We start from the raw sequence: 5,391 nt of genomic DNA, 5'->3' as shown, positions 1-5,391 counted from the left end.
ATGCATATATGAACATCTAAATATGTTTGCATGCATATTTTTGGTTTTTGTGTTTATTTTTTGACATTTTTAGTTTGAATTATATTAAAAGTTGTTGCTAAAGTTACATTGTTGTGTTTGTTTTGAAAAATATTAAAAAAAATGTCCCCCGAACACACACACACACACATATATATATATATATATATATATATATATATATATATGTGTGTGTGTGTGTGTGTGTGTGTTTGTGTGTGTGTGCAACAATTGTGCATACATGCACATTTAAAGATAAATAAATAAAAATAATCGACATATCTTTTTTTTTTTGCCTAGATATGATGAACCATTTGGAGAATATTAGTGGTCTTGGTTTTGAAAAAAGATTAGCGGATTATGAGTTTTTAAGTTTTCACAAATATTTAAATCTTCTTTATGTATTTATGTATATTTATACTAGGTGAATGTCTGTGTGTTGCGCAGAAACACCTATGTAGTTGAAATCTTTACAAATATATGTTTTCTTAAATATAACAATAACTTTGTTGTTAAATTTGATATATAATTCGTATACGAAATTGATATATAATATATTGATTATTTTGAATTATATTATAATATATACATCTATTAAAATTACATAATCTCAATCGTTTGAATGACCTCTACCCACGGGTTACTTATTAATGAAAATAAAAAAATAACTTATGGTTTAATGTTATTTGTCATTGTTAATTAAGTTTTTAAAATTTATTTGTTTACCGTTTTAATTTCTATCACTATAATTATTTAAAACATCAAAAGAATGTTTTTTTTGTTTTTAAAGATAACAATATAATCGTTTATATAAAGCTAGTTTTAACTATTGTTATTGTAAGTTATTTTAAGCTACTTATTTGAAAATTTAAATGATTATAAAAATATATTTAGGAAATATTTTAGTTAAATTGAGATTAACATTTAGTTTTTACATTTAGCAGTATAATTTATCAATTTTAACTATTCACAAAATATTATTTGAGTTTTTTAATTGAAATTGAAATTTTATATTTAAGTTGACCATGTAATGTTATATTTAAATTAACAATTTAAGTATTTTATCCAAACTGTTCAAAAATTATAGCTTTAAACTGATAATTGTTTACATATAATAACATATTAAATCTAATAAATTAAGTATAATATGTTAAAAATTAAAGACATCACTTTATAAGTAAAAGTAAAGATATTATTTTAATATTAAAATTTATTTTATTTAAGATTACACTTTAGGTTTAATATTTATTGTACTTTATTAACAAACTTATAATCATTATTATAAAGACACTACAATTTGTCACTTTTAATGATTTACAAAATATTCTTTGCGTTGTTTAAGTTGAACTAAATTTATATTTAAATTGACCATGTAATGTTATATTTAAATTAATAATTTAAGTATTTTATCTAAACTATTCAAAAGTTATAGCTTTAAAATGATAATAATTTATATACAACAACATTTTAAAATTAATAAATTTAGTTTATATATGATTACACTTTAGGTTTGATTTTATTTAACATTATTAACCAACTTATAATCATTATTATAAAGAAATTAACAAGTCATGAGAGTTTCAAATGAATGTGGTGTCTTGGGAGTTTCAAATGCATGAGGTTCAAGGAAAAATGCTAGCTTTATAAGATATATAGATATAGATATGTGTTTCTCATGCATTTTACTATTTATTCTTATTTTTTATACAGTATTGGCTAATTTTTTTTTCTTTGAAATGTCTGAGTTTATGCATTATATATAATTCTGGATGTGAGACTCGTGTAATATACGAGTTTATTTAAAATAAAAATTTAATACCAATGTATAAACATTAAGCATTTTTTTAAAGAGAATACTTTTACATAAATATAAACTATATAATAAATAAGTAAGTAATTCAATCTATACTAATACAAAAACCATTGACATATTTTGATAATGATGTTGAAAATTAAGGTGTAAACATTAAATATATTTTAAAGTAAACTTTCGAAATAAATAATAAAGAAATGATAAATAAGTAGGTAATTGAATATATACTAATCAAAAAACTATTAAGATAATATAAATAGTTGTTATGAATCAAAATTTCGAAATACTACTTAGAATCACAAATTAAAAAAAAAGAAAAAAAAAGAAATAAGGGTTATAATGGACTTTTCAGATTAAATTTAGAAGTAGATTGGAAACATGCATGTTGATATTCACATCATATATTTGGGTTGACATTTAGATCGGTACCAACAACATATGTACACTTGTTAGATAACGGTGTTTGACTGTTGCTACTGAAATTAGAAAGCACTGAGAAAAATATGGTTGATATAAGTTAGACTATAGGTATAAACATTTGTAACTTAACGTATATATTAAGAAAAAAAAGACAAAAGAAGCGTAGTGATGTCATCAGAAATGATATATAACAGATTTATTAAATTAAAATTGAAAATAGATTCAAAGTGATGATCATTACGACCATTATGAATGTAATAATAACAATAGTTAATATAAATATGCATTGGTTATGTCACAAAAGGTTTGTACAGAAGTAATTAATCAATAAACTTAACATCAATGTGTAACATAAAAAAAATATGGAAGAAAAGCCAAATAAATTGCATGATCGAAAAAGAAATAGTGTTTGGCTTAGTGGACATATAATTACATTTTCTGTTATCCAAATATAATTTTCTAATTTTTCTTTTGTCGTTAGCATCGTTTGATAATGGACTTCTAATACTAAAATTAATAGTAGATTGGAAACTTGAATGTTGATATCCATATGATATATTCGGATTCATATTTTCATTGTCAACGACAACATATTTGAAGAAGTTAAATGTGGTTGTGGATTATTACTTACAGCTGATATATAATATGTAACACCCCATTTTTACTATAACTATAGATTGTAATAAAATACAGAATAAATCTATATTATTCTTAAGCCAAAATAATCATCATAGACACGTAGGAATGTCGATACAATTTCTGTTTATGTATAGAACGCGTAAATCTGACTTCGTATGAAGAAGTTATACGTGTTTGAAGTTTCACGATTAAACCGTCACAGCTCAACGTATCATAAAAATAAAACTTTGATAAATTACTTGTTAGCCTTAGTGATCTAAATGAAAGTCAGAGTAGTTGTTAAACCGAGAGCGTGCATATAGAGAACGTCTAAATCTGACATCATTAGAGGAAGATATGATTTTTCTAAGATTCGGCAAAATAGTGTACAACTCAAAAATCAAATTTTAGATTGGTTGATTTTTAGCCGACACGATCTAAACGAGAATTGAAGATCTCATTCACAGGAGTTTAGTGATATAAATACAGTAAAAAATAGACTCCAGATAAGAAACTCAAAATTAGCCTGTGTGAAAAAAATAAACTCAAAATTAGCCAACGGCGTCTAAATGAAAGTTGTAGATCTCGTCGAGGGCTTTCCGTGGATATAAAAAAACGTAAAAAATGGAGCTCGTATGAAGAAGTTATGCAATTTTGAAAATCTGAAAGATAGTACATGAGCACGCTAGGAGGGCGGCGCGCCTGACAAGACCACGCACCCCACCCACTTTGCACCATGGGTCAGGCTAACATTTTGCCATGTCATCCTATCCCAACCAGAGGCCCAACGTGCCTCTATGGTGTGTGGCGCACCTACCCTCAATTCGTTCTATAAATAACAATCTATCTCTTCTGCTATTCTCCCACCCTTTTAGCCAACTCTCTTGAGTTCTACCCTACTTTATCCCCTTTTCCCTTAGATTTATGTACTACGACGAAGCCCTGCAATACCTCTGAGTACTAATTTTAGTAATAGTATTCGAGTAGGAGATCCCGAGTCAGTATTCTACTGGCTAACCTGAAGTTTAGGTATGCAACATATCTCCTCTGTCATGTGGTGAAGGAATCATGGAGCATTGTCACAAAAGATTACTCATGGCAGAAAAAGGATGTAGTGACCTGGGAACATTTTGTAGAAAAGTTCATGGAGAATTATGTACCACTAGTGGAGAGGGAGCGACTAGCTTAGGAGTTTTTATCGCTCATATCACATCTTGATTTCTTGCAGGTATTTTCAAGTTGACCCTTGGTTTTTGAATGATTTGCAAAACTAGTCCCTAATGGCAATTTCGTAATTTTTCACAGGCTTGCGTACGCTGGGCGTACGTGGCCAGGGTGAAAACCATAAATTTTAGGGTTTGGAGCCTATTTAAGCATCGTTATAGCCCCACACCCTTCCTTAACTCAAGCCTCAGTTCCTCTTTGACCTCATTTTGAAACCCTAAGTGTGTGTGTGCATTTTGAATCTTTGAGTTTCTTTGTGGTGCCATTTTACTATTCTTGGTGGTGAAAGAAGAGCTTCGAAGTTGTAGTGTTTCACTCAACGTCTTGGATCCAGTATCTACACTCCGTTCTGCACTTTTTGGAGGTATAAAGCTCCAACCCTGATGAATATTTCTTTTAGATCTAGTTTTAGCTTAAAGTTGGCACCTTTTTGTCCCAAATATTGATCCTTGTGAGTATGGAGTACTCTAAGATGATTTATTTGTCCTTTTAGATGTTATAGGGTGTGTTAAGTCATAAAAATATGATATTGGACATTATTTTCTTCCCATTCATGATTTAGGTTGTCTTAATGGGTCAATAAGCTAGGGTTTTTGATGTGAAGGTCTTATTAGCCATGCAAAACCATAAAGTTGGAAATGCTATGATTAAGAACACCATTTAGGGTCTAGATCTGGAATTTGGATGAAAGTGCTTAAGGATTAAGCACTTAATGGGTTGAGCCGGTGGCAGCCACGTACGTTGGGCGTACCAAAGGGTATGCTGCATGTACGTGGTCATCCCTTCGTGGTTTGGTCAAACACTCAGTATACCCCGTGTACGTGTTGAGTACACCCAACGTGCACACCGAGTTGACCTGGTTGACTTTGACCTGGATTTTGAACTGTCTGTGGGGTGAGTTTTCTCACTGTATCCATGGGTCAAAGGCACCAATGTAGGCCCCATTATTCGGTTTTATAGAATGCTAGTTGCTAGGTTTGTTTATATGATTGGGTTGAAATACACCCCAAGGAAGGGTATGGCCCACTATGCTATGTCGGGTTGAAATATACCCCATGGCGGGGCCCATATTCATATGTATGTTTGGTATGTGGTACTTTGATGAACTCACTAAGCTTTGTACTTACAATTTATGTTTATGGTTTCATGTACTCCCGATTCGAAAGGGAAGGGCCCGACATTATGGCACAACATCATCCCCTCACGATTTCCGCAATTTGAATAATTGTACTCTGATGTTTTGAATATTATGATTTGGTGTTGGATTTTGAAACAATTGAAACTTATTACTGTTTTTG

The sequence above is a fragment of the Lactuca serriola genome, chromosome 6 (assembly GCF_051521515.1).
Source record: "Lactuca serriola cultivar US96UC23 chromosome 6, Lser_US96UC23_V15, whole genome shotgun sequence".
Lineage (NCBI taxonomy): Eukaryota > Viridiplantae > Streptophyta > Magnoliopsida > Asterales > Asteraceae > Lactuca > Lactuca serriola.
Note: the sequence above shows the minus strand (reverse complement) of the source record.